This window comes from Crinia signifera, chromosome 6 (genome assembly GCF_055691185.1).
Source record: "Crinia signifera chromosome 6, ASM5569118v1, whole genome shotgun sequence".
Classification (NCBI taxonomy): Eukaryota; Metazoa; Chordata; class Amphibia; order Anura; family Myobatrachidae; genus Crinia; species Crinia signifera.
In genome coordinates this window covers 42,956,717-42,972,225 of record NC_139222.1, presented here as the reverse complement: position 1 = coordinate 42,972,225, position 15,509 = coordinate 42,956,717, and positions in this window count along the sequence as shown.

Genomic DNA, 15,509 nt, shown 5'->3' with positions numbered 1-15,509 from the left:
AAATAGATGGCTGGGTAAGTCGGTAGATAGATAATTGGGTGGGTGAAGCGCAATACCTTTAAAAGATAGGTGGGTGGACACAGCATAATCATTGCGGTCATTACCATCCTCCATATACATCTCCTGCTACCTGATGTTTCCTCATATATACCCAGCCTTCTCGGGGAGAGATCCCTGTGGGAGGTAAGTATCTTCTCACAGACCAAGTTCCTAACTTGGATGTGTCTGCAGACTTGGAGCTACCCTAAAAAAATCCTTGGTGCTTGTTTATTATCTTTGGAGGATCTAGCAGTAAAGACAAAGCTTCTCAAATGGGGATGGCCAGCCTCTTCAGCAAATTGCGCAGCTTTGTGAGGAATATGATTTGGGTAATATCAGGAGATGTGGACAGGAGCTTTATTAATGACATCAGCCAATGATAGCTATTAGGGTATATTTGTATATTTCGCTTCATATGAATGTATATGTCATTCTTCCACATTCATGAAGTATTTCGATAAATTTGTCAATATAATGCCGCATAGCCTCCTAATGCCCAGAGGGACGGGCAGTCCATCAGCCACGGGTCCCCAGAGGTTTCCCCCACAGGGGGTTTTCCCTCTCCTGAGTGCTGAAGGATGATTCTTTGTGAGTCACGAGGCTACCACCAGCTTGGCCCTCCTATAGGGTACACAGATGTTAAATCAAAAGATAGATAGGTGGGTATATACATAGATGGTAAATCATTAGATAGATATGTGGGTAGGTACATAGATGGCAAATCATTAGCATAACCCAGCACAATACATATAGATAGATATTTATATAGACAGTTAAATAGATACATACAGTAGGTAGATAATGGATCAATAATTGACCGATCCTGGAGACATAATGAATAGTTGGCAAATCATTCTTTTAATGGCCAAATCATAGCTCGATTATTTAAAAAGAAGATGCATGCATAGTGCATGTTTCTAAAGCCCTCATACACAGTTGATGAGAAATAAAAATATACCGCTCCAAGGGCACTTTTGAGCGATATTTTTTTTTTTTTCACTGGCCATATAGCTGATGACCCGCGTGTTTAGCAGGTCACTAGGAAATCAGTGAACGATGTCGTAACCGATTTCTAGAGTATCCAGTGGAATTGTCGATATAGTTAACTATATCGCAAGTGTCCCTGGTCTCCAGTGTGTATGGGGCTTAATTGTCAGTGTATACCAAGAACATATTATCATACCTCTTTCCTTTTTTTTTAGGTGAGTGGTCTACATGAAACCGATGAAGAAGTCCTAATATGCGACTACTGCAGGGTGACCGGGACCTGGACTGCAGAATCGTCCTCAAGTCAACGATCAAAGATGGTGCACAGCAACAAGAGACCCAAGCCAGGTAATTAATGAACATCATTAATTACTGATAATATGTTTTTTGGTATCCATTTGGGGTTTGTAGACAGGTGGTAAATCATTTGATAGACAAATAGGTGGGTGGGTATACAGATGTTAAATCAAAAGATAGATAGATAGATGGATGGGTGGGTAGATAGATGGTACATTTTAAGAGAGTTAGAGGGGTGGGTAGGTAGGTAGATAGATGGTAAATCATTAGATAGATCGATAGCTAGATAAATAGATGGCTGGGTAAGTCGGTAGATAGATAATTGGGTGGGTGAAGCGCAATACCTTTAAAAGATAGGTGGGTGGACACAGCATAATCATTGCGGTCATTACCATCCTCCATATACATCTCCTGCTACCTGATGTTTCCTCATATATACCCAGCCTTCTCGGGGAGAGATCCCTGTGGGAGGTAAGTATCTTCTCACAGACCAAGTTCCTAACTTGGATGTGTCTGCAGACTTGGAGCTACCCTAAAAAAATCCTTGGTGCTTGTTTATTATCTTTGGAGGATCTAGCAGTAAAGACAAAGCTTCTCAAATGGGGATGGCCAGCCTCTTCAGCAAATTGCGCAGCTTTGTGAGGAATATGATTTGGGTAATATCAGGAGATGTGGACAGGAGCTTTATTAATGACATCAGCCAATGATAGCTATTAGGGTATATTTGTATATTTCGCTTCATATGAATGTATATGTCATTCTTCCACATTCATGAAGTATTTCGATAAATTTGTCAATATAATGCCGCATAGCCTCCTAATGCCCAGAGGGACGGGCAGTCCTTCAGCCACGGGTCCCCAGAGGTTTCCCCCACAGGGGGTTTTCCCTCTCCTGAGTGCTGAAGGATGATTCTTTGTGAGTCACGAGGCTACCACCAGCTTGGCCCTCCTATAGGGTACACAGATGTTAAATCAAAAGATAGATAGGTGGGTATATACATAGATGGTAAATCATTAGATAGATATGTGGGTAGGTACATAGATGGCAAATCATTAGCATAACCCAGCACAATACATATAGATAGATATTTATATAGACAGTTAAATAGATACATACAGTAGGTAGATAATGGATCAATAATTGACCGATCCTGGAGACATAATGAATAGTTGGCAAATCATTCTTTTAATGGCCAAATCATAGCTCGATTATTTAAAAAGAAGATGCATGCATAGTGCATGTTTCTAAAGCCCTCATACACAGTTGATGAGAAATAAAAATATACCGCTCCAAGGGCACTTTTGAGCGATATTTTTTTTTTTTTTCACTGGCCATATAGCTGATGACCCGCGTGTTTAGCAGGTCACTAGGAAATCAGTGAACGATGTCGTAACCGATTTCTAGAGTATCCAGTGGAATTGTCGATATAGTTAACTATATCGCAAGTGTCCCTGGTCTCCAGTGTGTATGGGGCTTAATTGTCAGTGTATACCAAGAACATATTATCATACCTCTTTCCTTTTTTTTTAGGTGAGTGGTCTACATGAAACCGATGAAGAAGTCCTAATATGCGACTACTGCAGGGTGACCGGGACCTGGACTGCAGAATCGTCCTCAAGTCAACGATCAAAGATGGTGCACAGCAACAAGAGACCCAAGCCAGGTAATTAATGAACATCATTAATTACTGATAATATGTTTTTTGGTATCCATTTGGGGTTTGTAGACAGGTGGTAAATCATTTGATAGACAAATAGGTGGGTGGGTATACAGATGTTAAATCAAAAGATAGATAGATAGATGGATGGGTGGGTAGATAGATGGTACATTTTAAGAGAGTTAGAGGGGTGGGTAGGTAGGTAGATAGATGGTAAATCATTAGATAGATCGATAGCTAGATAAATAGATGGCTGGGTAAGTCGGTAGATAGATAATTGGGTGGGTGAAGCGCAATACCTTTAAAAGATAGGTGGGTGGACACAGCATAATCATTGCGGTCATTACCATCCTCCATATACATCTCCTGCTACCTGATGTTTCCTCATATATACCCAGCCTTCTCGGGGAGAGATCCCTGTGGGAGGTAAGTATCTTCTCACAGACCAAGTTCCTAACTTGGATGTGTCTGCAGACTTGGAGCTACCCTAAAAAAATCCTTGGTGCTTGTTTATTATCTTTGGAGGTTCTAGCAGTAAAGACAAAGCTTCTCAAATGGGGATGGCCAGCCTCTTCAGCAAATTGCGCAGCTTTGTGAGGAATATGATTTGGGTAATATCAGGAGATGTGGACAGGAGCTTTATTAATGACATCAGCCAATGATAGCTATTAGGGTATATTTGTATATTTCGCTTCATATGAATGTATATGTCATTCTTCCACATTCATGAAGTATTTCGATAAATTTGTCAATATAATGCCACATAGCCTCCTAATGCCCAGAGGGACGGGCAGTCCATCAGCCACGGGTCCCCAGAGGTTTCCCCCACAGGGGGTTTTCCCTCTCCTGAGTGCTGAAGGATGATTCTTTGTGAGTCACGAGGCTACCACCAGCTTGGCCCTCCTATAGGGTACACAGATGTTAAATCAAAAGATAGATAGGTGGGTATATACATAGATGGTAAATCATTAGATAGATATGTGGGTAGGTACATAGATGGCAAATCATTAGCATAACCCAGCACAATACATATAGATAGATATTTATATAGACAGTTAAATAGATACATACAGTAGGTAGATAATGGATCAATAATTGACCGATCCTGGAGACATAATGAATAGTTGGCAAATCATTCTTTTAATGGCCAAATCATAGCTCGATTATTTAAAAAGAAGATGCATGCATAGTGCATGTTTCTAAAGCCCTCATACACAGTTGATGAGAAATAAAAATATACCGCTCCAAGGGCACTTTTGAGCGATATATATATTTTTTTTTTTCACTGGCCATATAGCTGATGACCCGCGTGTTTAGCAGGTCACTAGGAAATCAGTGAACGATGTCGTAACCGATTTCTAGAGTATCCAGTGGAATTGTCGATATAGTTAACTATATCGCAAGTGTCCCTGGTCTCCAGTGTGTATAGGGCTTAATTGTCAGTGTATACCAAGAACATATTATCATACCTCTTTCCTTTTTTTTTAGGTGAGTGGTCTACATGAAACCGATGAAGAAGTCCTAATATGCGACTACTGCAGGGTGACCGGGACCTGGACTGCAGAATCGTCCTCAAGTCAACGATCAAAGATGGTGCACAGCAACAAGAGACCCAAGCCAGGTAATTAATGAACATCATTAATTACTGATAATATGTTTTTTGGTATCCATTTGGGGTTTGTAGACAGGTGGTAAATCATTTGATAGACAAATAGGTGGGTGGGTATACAGATGTTAAATCAAAAGATAGATAGATAGATGGATGGGTGGGTAGATAGATGGTACATTTTAAGAGAGTTAGAGGGGTGGGTAGGTAGATAGATGGTAAATCATTAGATAGATCGATAGCTAGATAAATAGATGGCTGGGTAAGTCGGTAGATAGATAATTGGGTGGGTGAAGCGCAATACCTTTAAAAGATAGGTGGGTGGACACAGCATAATCATTGCGGTCATTACCATCCTCCATATACATCTCCTGCTACCTGATGTTTCCTCATATATACCCAGCCTTCTCGGGGAGAGATCCCTGTGGGAGGTAAGTATCTTCTCACAGACCAAGTTCCTAACTTGGATGTGTCTGCAGACTTGGAGCTACCCTAAAAAAATCCTTGGTGCTTGTTTATTATCTTTGGAGGATCTAGCAGTAAAGACAAAGCTTCTCAAATGGGGATGGCCAGCCTCTTCAGCAAATTGCGCAGCTTTGTGAGGAATATGATTTGGGTAATATCAGGAGATGTGGACAGGAGCTTTATTAATGACATCAGCCAATGATAGCTATTAGGGTATATTTGTATATTTCGCTTCATATGAATGTATATGTCATTCTTCCACATTCATGAAGTATTTCGATAAATTTGTCAATATAATGCCGCATAGCCTCCTAATGCCCAGAGGGACGGGCAGTCCATCAGCCACGGGTCCCCAGAGGTTTCCCCCACAGGGGGTTTTCCCTCTCCTGAGTGCTGAAGGATGATTCTTTGTGAGTCACGAGGCTACCACCAGCTTGGCCCTCCTATAGGGTACACAGATGTTAAATCAAAAGATAGATAGGTGGGTATATACATAGATGGTAAATCATTAGATAGATATGTGGGTAGGTACATAGATAGCAAATCATTAGCATAACCCAGCACAATACATATAGATAGATATTTATATAGACAGTTAAATAGATACATACAGTAGGTAGATAATGGATCAATAATTGACCGATCCTGGAGACATAATGAATAGTTGGCAAATCATTCTTTTAATGGCCAAATCATAGCTCGATTATTTAAAAAGAAGATGCATGCATAGTGCATGTTTCTAAAGCCCTCATACACAGTTGATGAGAAATAAAAATATACCGCTCCAAGGGCACTTTTGAGCGATATTTTTTTTTTTTCACTGGCCATATAGCTGATGACCCGCGTGTTTAGCAGGTCACTAGGAAATCAGTGAACGATGTCGTAACCGATTTCTAGAGTATCCAGTGGAATTGTCGATATAGTTAACTATATCGCAAGTGTCCCTGGTCTCCAGTGTGTATGGGGCTTAATTGTCAGTGTATACCAAGAACATATTATCATACCTCTTTCCTTTTTTTTTAGGTGAGTGGTCTACATGAAACCGATGAAGAAGTCCTAATATGCGACTACTGCAGGGTGACCGGGACCTGGACTGCAGAATCGTCCTCAAGTCAACGATCAAAGATGGTGCACAGCAACAAGAGACCCAAGCCAGGTAATTAATGAACATCATTAATTACTGATAATATGTTTTTTGGTATCCATTTGGGGTTTGTAGACAGGTGGTAAATCATTTGATAGACAAATAGGTGGGTGGGTATACAGATGTTAAATCAAAAGATAGATAGATAGATGGATGGGTGGGTAGATAGATGGTACATTTTAAGAGAGTTAGAGGGGTGGGTAGGTAGGTAGATCGATGGTAAATCATTAGATAGATCGATAGCTAGATAAATAGATGGCTGGGTAAGTCGGTAGATAGATAATTGGGTGGGTGAAGCGCAATACCTTTAAAAGATAGGTGGGTGGACACAGCATAATCATTGCGGTCATTACCATCCTCCATATACATCTCCTGCTACCTGATGTTTCCTCATATATACCCAGCCTTCTCGGGGAGAGATCCCTGTGGGAGGTAAGTATCTTCTCACAGACCAAGTTCCTAACTTGGATGTGTCTGCAGACTTGGAGCTACCCTAAAAAAATCCTTGGTGCTTGTTTATTATCTTTGGAGGTTCTAGCAGTAAAGACAAAGCTTCTCAAATGGGGATGGCCAGCCTCTTCAGCAAATTGCGCAGCTTTGTGAGGAATATGATTTGGGTAATATCAGGAGATGTGGACAGGAGCTTTATTAATGACATCAGCCAATGATAGCTATTAGGGTATATTTGTATATTTCGCTTCATATGAATGTATATGTCATTCTTCCACATTCATGAAGTATTTCGATAAATTTGTCAATATAATGCCGCATAGCCTCCTAATGCCCAGAGGGACGGGCAGTCCATCAGCCACGGGTCCCCAGAGGTTTCCCCCACAGGGGGTTTTCCCTCTCCTGAGTGCTGAAGGATGATTCTTTGTGAGTCACGAGGCTACCACCAGCTTGGCCCTCCTATAGGGTACACAGATGTTAAATCAAAAGATAGATAGGTGGGTATATACATAGATGGTAAATCATTAGATAGATATGTGGGTAGGTACATAGATGGCAAATCATTAGCATAACCCAGCACAATACATATAGATAGATATTTATATAGACAGTTAAATAGATACATACAGTAGGTAGATAATGGATCAATAATTGACCGATCCTGGAGACATAATGAATAGTTGGCAAATCATTCTTTTAATGGCCAAATCATAGCTCGATTATTTAAAAAGAAGATGCATGCATAGTGCATGTTTCTAAAGCCCTCATACACAGTTGATGAGAAATAAAAATATACCGCTCCAAGGGCACTTTTGAGCGATATATATATTTTTTTTTTTCACTGGCCATATAGCTGATGACCCGCGTGTTTAGCAGGTCACTAGGAAATCAGTGAACGATGTCGTAACCGATTTCTAGAGTATCCAGTGGAATTGTCGATATAGTTAACTATATCGCAAGTGTCCCTGGTCTCCAGTGTGTATAGGGCTTAATTGTCAGTGTATACCAAGAACATATTATCATACCTATTTCCTTTTTTTTTAGGTGAGTGGTCTACATGAAACCGATGAAGAAGTCCTAATATGCGACTACTGCAGGGTGACCGGGACCTGGACTGCAGAATCGTCCTCAAGTCAACGATCAAAGATGGTGCACAGCAACAAGAGACCCAAGCCAGGTAATTAATGAACATCATTAATTACTGATAATATGTTTTTTGGTATCCATTTGGGGTTTGTAGACAGGTGGTAAATCATTTGATAGACAAATAGGTGGGTGGGTATACAGATGTTAAATCAAAAGATAGATAGATAGATGGATGGGTGGGTAGATAGATGGTACATTTTAAGAGAGTTAGAGGGGTGGGTAGGTAGATAGATGGTAAATCATTAGATAGATCGATAGCTAGATAAATAGATGGCTGGGTAAGTCGGTAGATAGATAATTGGGTGGGTGAAGCGCAATACCTTTAAAAGATAGGTGGGTGGACACAGCATAATCATTGCGGTCATTACCATCCTCCATATACATCTCCTGCTACCTGATGTTTCCTCATATATACCCAGCCTTCTCGGGGAGAGATCCCTGTGGGAGGTAAGTATCTTCTCACAGACCAAGTTCCTAACTTGGATGTGTCTGCAGACTTGGAGCTACCCTAAAAAAATCCTTGGTGCTTGTTTATTATCTTTGGAGGATCTAGCAGTAAAGACAAAGCTTCTCAAATGGGGATGGCCAGCCTCTTCAGCAAATTGCGCAGCTTTGTGAGGAATATGATTTGGGTAATATCAGGAGATGTGGACAGGAGCTTTATTAATGACATCAGCCAATGATAGCTATTAGGGTATATTTGTATATTTCGCTTCATATGAATGTATATGTCATTCTTCCACATTCATGAAGTATTTCGATAAATTTGTCAATATAATGCCGCATAGCCTCCTAATGCCCAGAGGGACGGGCAGTCCATCAGCCACGGGTCCCCAGAGGTTTCCCCCACAGGGGGTTTTCCCTCTCCTGAGTGCTGAAGGATGATTCTTTGTGAGTCACGAGGCTACCACCAGCTTGGCCCTCCTATAGGGTACACAGATGTTAAATCAAAAGATAGATAGGTGGGTATATACATAGATGGTAAATCATTAGATAGATATGTGGGTAGGTACATAGATGGCAAATCATTAGCATAACCCAGCACAATACATATAGATAGATATTTATATAGACAGTTAAATAGATACATACAGTAGGTAGATAATGGATCAATAATTGACCGATCCTGGAGACATAATGAATAGTTGGCAAATCATTCTTTTAATGGCCAAATCATAGCTCGATTATTTAAAAAGAAGATGCATGCATAGTGCATGTTTCTAAAGCCCTCATACACAGTTGATGAGAAATAAAAATATACCGCTCCAAGGGCACTTTTGAGCGATATTTTTTTTTTTTTCACTGGCCATATAGCTGATGACCCGCGTGTTTAGCAGGTCACTAGGAAATCAGTGAACGATGTCGTAACCGATTTCTAGAGTATCCAGTGGAATTGTCGATATAGTTAACTATATCGCAAGTGTCCCTGGTCTCCAGTGTGTATGGGGCTTAATTGTCAGTGTATACCAAGAACATATTATCATACCTCTTTCCTTTTTTTTTAGGTGAGTGGTCTACATGAAACCGATGAAGAAGTCCTAATATGCGACTACTGCAGGGTGACCGGGACCTGGACTGCAGAATCGTCCTCAAGTCAACGATCAAAGATGGTGCACAGCAACAAGAGACCCAAGCCAGGTAATTAATGAACATCATTAATTACTGATAATATGTTTTTTGGTATCCATTTGGGGTTTGTAGACAGGTGGTAAATCATTTGATAGACAAATAGGTGGGTGGGTATACAGATGTTAAATCAAAAGATAGATAGATAGATGGATGGGTGGGTAGATAGATGGTACATTTTAAGAGAGTTAGAGGGGTGGGTAGGTAGGTAGATAGATGGTAAATCATTAGATAGATCGATAGCTAGATAAATAGATGGCTGGGTAAGTCGGTAGATAGATAATTGGGTGGGTGAAGCGCAATACCTTTAAAAGATAGGTGGGTGGACACAGCATAATCATTGCGGTCATTACCATCCTCCATATACATCTCCTGCTACCTGATGTTTCCTCATATATACCCAGCCTTCTCGGGGAGAGATCCCTGTGGGAGGTAAGTATCTTCTCACAGACCAAGTTCCTAACTTGGATGTGTCTGCAGACTTGGAGCTACCCTAAAAAAATCCTTGGTGCTTGTTTATTATCTTTGGAGGTTCTAGCAGTAAAGACAAAGCTTCTCAAATGGGGATGGCCAGCCTCTTCAGCAAATTGCGCAGCTTTGTGAGGAATATGATTTGGGTAATATCAGGAGATGTGGACAGGAGCTTTATTAATGACATCAGCCAATGATAGCTATTAGGGTATATTTGTATATTTCGCTTCATATGAATGTATATGTCATTCTTCCACATTCATGAAGTATTTCGATAAATTTGTCAATATAATGCCACATAGCCTCCTAATGCCCAGAGGGACGGGCAGTCCATCAGCCACGGGTCCCCAGAGGTTTCCCCCACAGGGGGTTTTCCCTCTCCTGAGTGCTGAAGGATGATTCTTTGTGAGTCACGAGGCTACCACCAGCTTGGCCCTCCTATAGGGTACACAGATGTTAAATCAAAAGATAGATAGGTGGGTATATACATAGATGGTAAATCATTAGATAGATATGTGGGTAGGTACATAGATGGCAAATCATTAGCATAACCCAGCACAATACATATAGATAGATATTTATATAGACAGTTAAATAGATACATACAGTAGGTAGATAATGGATCAATAATTGACCGATCCTGGAGACATAATGAATAGTTGGCAAATCATTCTTTTAATGGCCAAATCATAGCTCGATTATTTAAAAAGAAGATGCATGCATAGTGCATGTTTCTAAAGCCCTCATACACAGTTGATGAGAAATAAAAATATACCGCTCCAAGGGCACTTTTGAGCGATATATATATTTTTTTTTTTCACTGGCCATATAGCTGATGACCCGCGTGTTTAGCAGGTCACTAGGAAATCAGTGAACGATGTCGTAACCGATTTCTAGAGTATCCAGTGGAATTGTCGATATAGTTAACTATATCGCAAGTGTCCCTGGTCTCCAGTGTGTATAGGGCTTAATTGTCAGTGTATACCAAGAACATATTATCATACCTCTTTCCTTTTTTTTTAGGTGAGTGGTCTACATGAAACCGATGAAGAAGTCCTAATATGCGACTACTGCAGGGTGACCGGGACCTGGACTGCAGAATCGTCCTCAAGTCAACGATCAAAGATGGTGCACAGCAACAAGAGACCCAAGCCAGGTAATTAATGAACATCATTAATTACTGATAATATGTTTTTTGGTATCCATTTGGGGTTTGTAGACAGGTGGTAAATCATTTGATAGACAAATAGGTGGGTGGGTATACAGATGTTAAATCAAAAGATAGATAGATAGATGGATGGATGGGTGGGTAGATAGATGGTACATTTTAAGAGAGTTAGAGGGGTGGGTAGGTAGATAGATGGTAAATCATTAGATAGATCGATAGCTAGATAAATAGATGGCTGGGTAAGTCGGTAGATAGATAATTGGGTGGGTGAAGCGCAATACCTTTAAAAGATAGGTGGGTGGACACAGCATAATCATTGCGGTCATTACCATCCTCCATATACATCTCCTGCTACCTGATGTTTCCTCATATATACCCAGCCTTCTCGGGGAGAGATCCCTGTGGGAGGTAAGTATCTTCTCACAGACCAAGTTCCTAACTTGGATGTGTCTGCAGACTTGGAGCTACCCTAAAAAAATCCTTGGTGCTTGTTTATTATCTTTGGAGGATCTAGCAGTAAAGACAAAGCTTCTCAAATGGGGATGGCCAGCCTCTTCAGCAAATTGCGCAGCTTTGTGAGGAATATGATTTGGGTAATATCAGGAGATGTGGACAGGAGCTTTATTAATGACATCAGCCAATGATAGCTATTAGGGTATATTTGTATATTTCGCTTCATATGAATGTATATGTCATTCTTCCACATTCATGAAGTATTTCGATAAATTTGTCAATATAATGCCGCATAGCCTCCTAATGCCCAGAGGGACGGGCAGTCCATCAGCCACGGGTCCCCAGAGGTTTCCCCCACAGGGGGTTTTCCCTCTCCTGAGTGCTGAAGGATGATTCTTTGTGAGTCACGAGGCTACCACCAGCTTGGCCCTCCTATAGGGTACACAGATGTTAAATCAAAAGATAGATAGGTGGGTATATACATAGATGGTAAATCATTAGATAGATATGTGGGTAGGTACATAGATGGCAAATCATTAGCATAACCCAGCACAATACATATAGATAGATATTTATATAGACAGTTAAATAGATACATACAGTAGGTAGATAATGGATCAATAATTGACCGATCCTGGAGACATAATGAATAGTTGGCAAATCATTCTTTTAATGGCCAAATCATAGCTCGATTATTTAAAAAGAAGATGCATGCATAGTGCATGTTTCTAAAGCCCTCATACACAGTTGATGAGAAATAAAAATATACCGCTCCAAGGGCACTTTTGAGCGATATTTTTTTTTTTTTCACTGGCCATATAGCTGATGACCCGCGTGTTTAGCAGGTCACTAGGAAATCAGTGAACGATGTCGTAACCGATTTCTAGAGTATCCAGTGGAATTGTCGATATAGTTAACTATATCGCAAGTGTCCCTGGTCTCCAGTGTGTATGGGGCTTAATTGTCAGTGTATACCAAGAACATATTATCATACCTCTTTCCTTTTTTTTTAGGTGAGTGGTCTACATGAAACCGATGAAGAAGTCCTAATATGCGACTACTGCAGGGTGACCGGGACCTGGACTGCAGAATCGTCCTCAAGTCAACGATCAAAGATGGTGCACAGCAACAAGAGACCCAAGCCAGGTAATTAATGAACATCATTAATTACTGATAATATGTTTTTTGGTATCCATTTGGGGTTTGTAGACAGGTGGTAAATCATTTGATAGACAAATAGGTGGGTGGGTATACAGATGTTAAATCAAAAGATAGATAGATAGATGGATGGGTGGGTAGATAGATGGTACATTTTAAGAGAGTTAGAGGGGTGGGTAGGTAGGTAGATCGATGGTAAATCATTAGATAGATCGATAGCTAGATAAATAGATGGCTGGGTAAGTTGGTAGATAGATAATTGGGTGGGTGAAGCGCAATACCTTTAAAAGATAGGTGGGTGGACACAGCATAATCATTGCGGTCATTACCATCCTCCATATACATCTCCTGCTACCTGATGTTTCCTCATATATACCCAGCCTTCTCGGGGAGAGATCCCTGTGGGAGGTAAGTATCTTCTCACAGACCAAGTTCCTAACTTGGATGTGTCTGCAGACTTGGAGCTACCCTAAAAAAATCCTTGGTGCTTGTTTATTATCTTTGGAGGTTCTAGCAGTAAAGACAAAGCTTCTCAAATGGGGATGGCCAGCCTCTTCAGCAAATTGCGCAGCTTTGTGAGGAATATGATTTGGGTAATATCAGGAGATGTGGACAGGAGCTTTATTAATGACATCAGCCAATGATAGCTATTAGGGTATATTTGTATATTTCGCTTCATATGAATGTATATGTCATTCTTCCACATTCATGAAGTATTTCGATAAATTTGTCAATATAATGCCGCATAGCCTCCTAATGCCCAGAGGGACGGGCAGTCCATCAGCCACGGGTCCCCAGAGGTTTCCCCCACAGGGGGTTTTCCCTCTCCTGAGTGCTGAAGGATGATTCTTTGTGAGTCACGAGGCTACCACCAGCTTGGCCCTCCTATAGGGTACACAGATGTTAAATCAAAAGATAGATAGGTGGGTATATACATAGATGGTAAATCATTAGATAGATATGTGGGTAGGTACATAGATGGCAAATCATTAGCATAACCCAGCACAATACATATAGATAGATATTTATATAGACAGTTAAATAGATACATACAGTAGGTAGATAATGGATCAATAATTGACCGATCCTGGAGACATAATGAATAGTTGGCAAATCATTCTTTTAATGGCCAAATCATAGCTCGATTATTTAAAAAGAAGATGCATGCATAGTGCATGTTTCTAAAGCCCTCATACACAGTTGATGAGAAATAAAAATATACCGCTCCAAGGGCACTTTTGAGCGATATTTTTTTATTTTTTTTTTCACTGGCCATATAGCTGATGACCCGCGTGTTTAGCAAGTCACTAGGAAATCAGTGAACGATGTCGTAACCGATTTCTAGAGTATCCAGTGGAATTGTCGATATAGTTAACTATATCGCAAGTGTCCCTGGTCTCCAGTGTGTATGGGGCTTAATTGTCAGTGTATACCAAGAACATATTATCATACCTCTTTCCTTTTTTTTTAGGTGAGTGGTCTACATGAAACCGATGAAGAAGTCCTAATATGCGACTACTGCAGGGTGACCGGGACCTGGACTGCAGAATCGTCCTCAAGTCAACGATCAAAGATGGTGCACAGCAACAAGAGACCCAAGCCAGGTAATTAATGAACATCATTAATTACTGATAATATGTTTTTTGGTATCCATTTGGGGTTTGTAGACAGGTGGTAAATCATTTGATAGACAAATAGGTGGGTGGATATACAGATGTTAAATCAAAAGATAGATAGATAGATGGATGGGTGGGTAGATAGATGGTACATTTTAAGAGAGTTAGAGGGGTGGGTAGGTAGATAGATGGTAAATCATTAGATAGATCGATAGCTAGATAAATAGATGGCTGGGTAAGTCGGTAGATAGATAATTGGGTGGGTGAAGCGCAATACCTTTAAAAGATAGGTGGGTGGACACAGCATAATCATTGCGGTCATTACCATCCTCCATATACATCTCCTGCTACCTGATGTTTCCTCATATATACCCAGCCTTCTCGGGGAGAGATCCCTGTGGGAGGTAAGTATCTTCTCACAGACCAAGTTCCTAACTTGGATGTGTCTGCAGACTTGGAGCTACCCTAAAAAAATCCTTGGTGCTTGTTTATTTTCTTTGGAGGTTCTAGCAGTAAAGACAAAGCTTCTCAAATGGGGATGGCCAGCCTCTTCAGCAAATTGCGCAGCTTTGTGAGGAATATGATTTGGGTAATATCAGGAGATGTGGACAGGAGCTTTATTAAGGACATCAGCCAATGATAGCTATTAGGGTATATTTGTATATTTCGCTTCATATGAATGTATATGTCATTCTTCCACATTCATGAAGTATTTCGATAAATTTGTCAATATAATGCCGCATAGCCTCCTAATGCCCAGAGGGACGGGCAGTCCATCAGCCACGGGTCCCCAGAGGTTTCCCCCACAGGGGGTTTTCCCTCTCCTGAGTGCTGAAGGATGATTCTTTGTGAGTCACGAGGCTACCACCAGCTTGGCCCTCCTATAGGGTACACAGATGTTAAATCAAAAGATAGATAGGTGGGTATATACATAGATGGTAAATCATTAGATAGATATGTGGGTAGGTACATAGATGGCAAATCATTAGCATAACCCAGCACAATACATATAGATAGATATTTATATAGACAGTTAAATAGATACATACAGTAGGTAGATAATGGATCAATAATTGACCGATCCTGGAGACATAATGAATAGTTGGCAAATCATTCTTTTAATGGCCAAATCATAGCTCGATTATTTAAAAAGAAGATGCATGCATAGTGCATGTTTCTAAAGCCCTCATACACAGTTGATGAGAAATAAAAATATACCGCTCCAA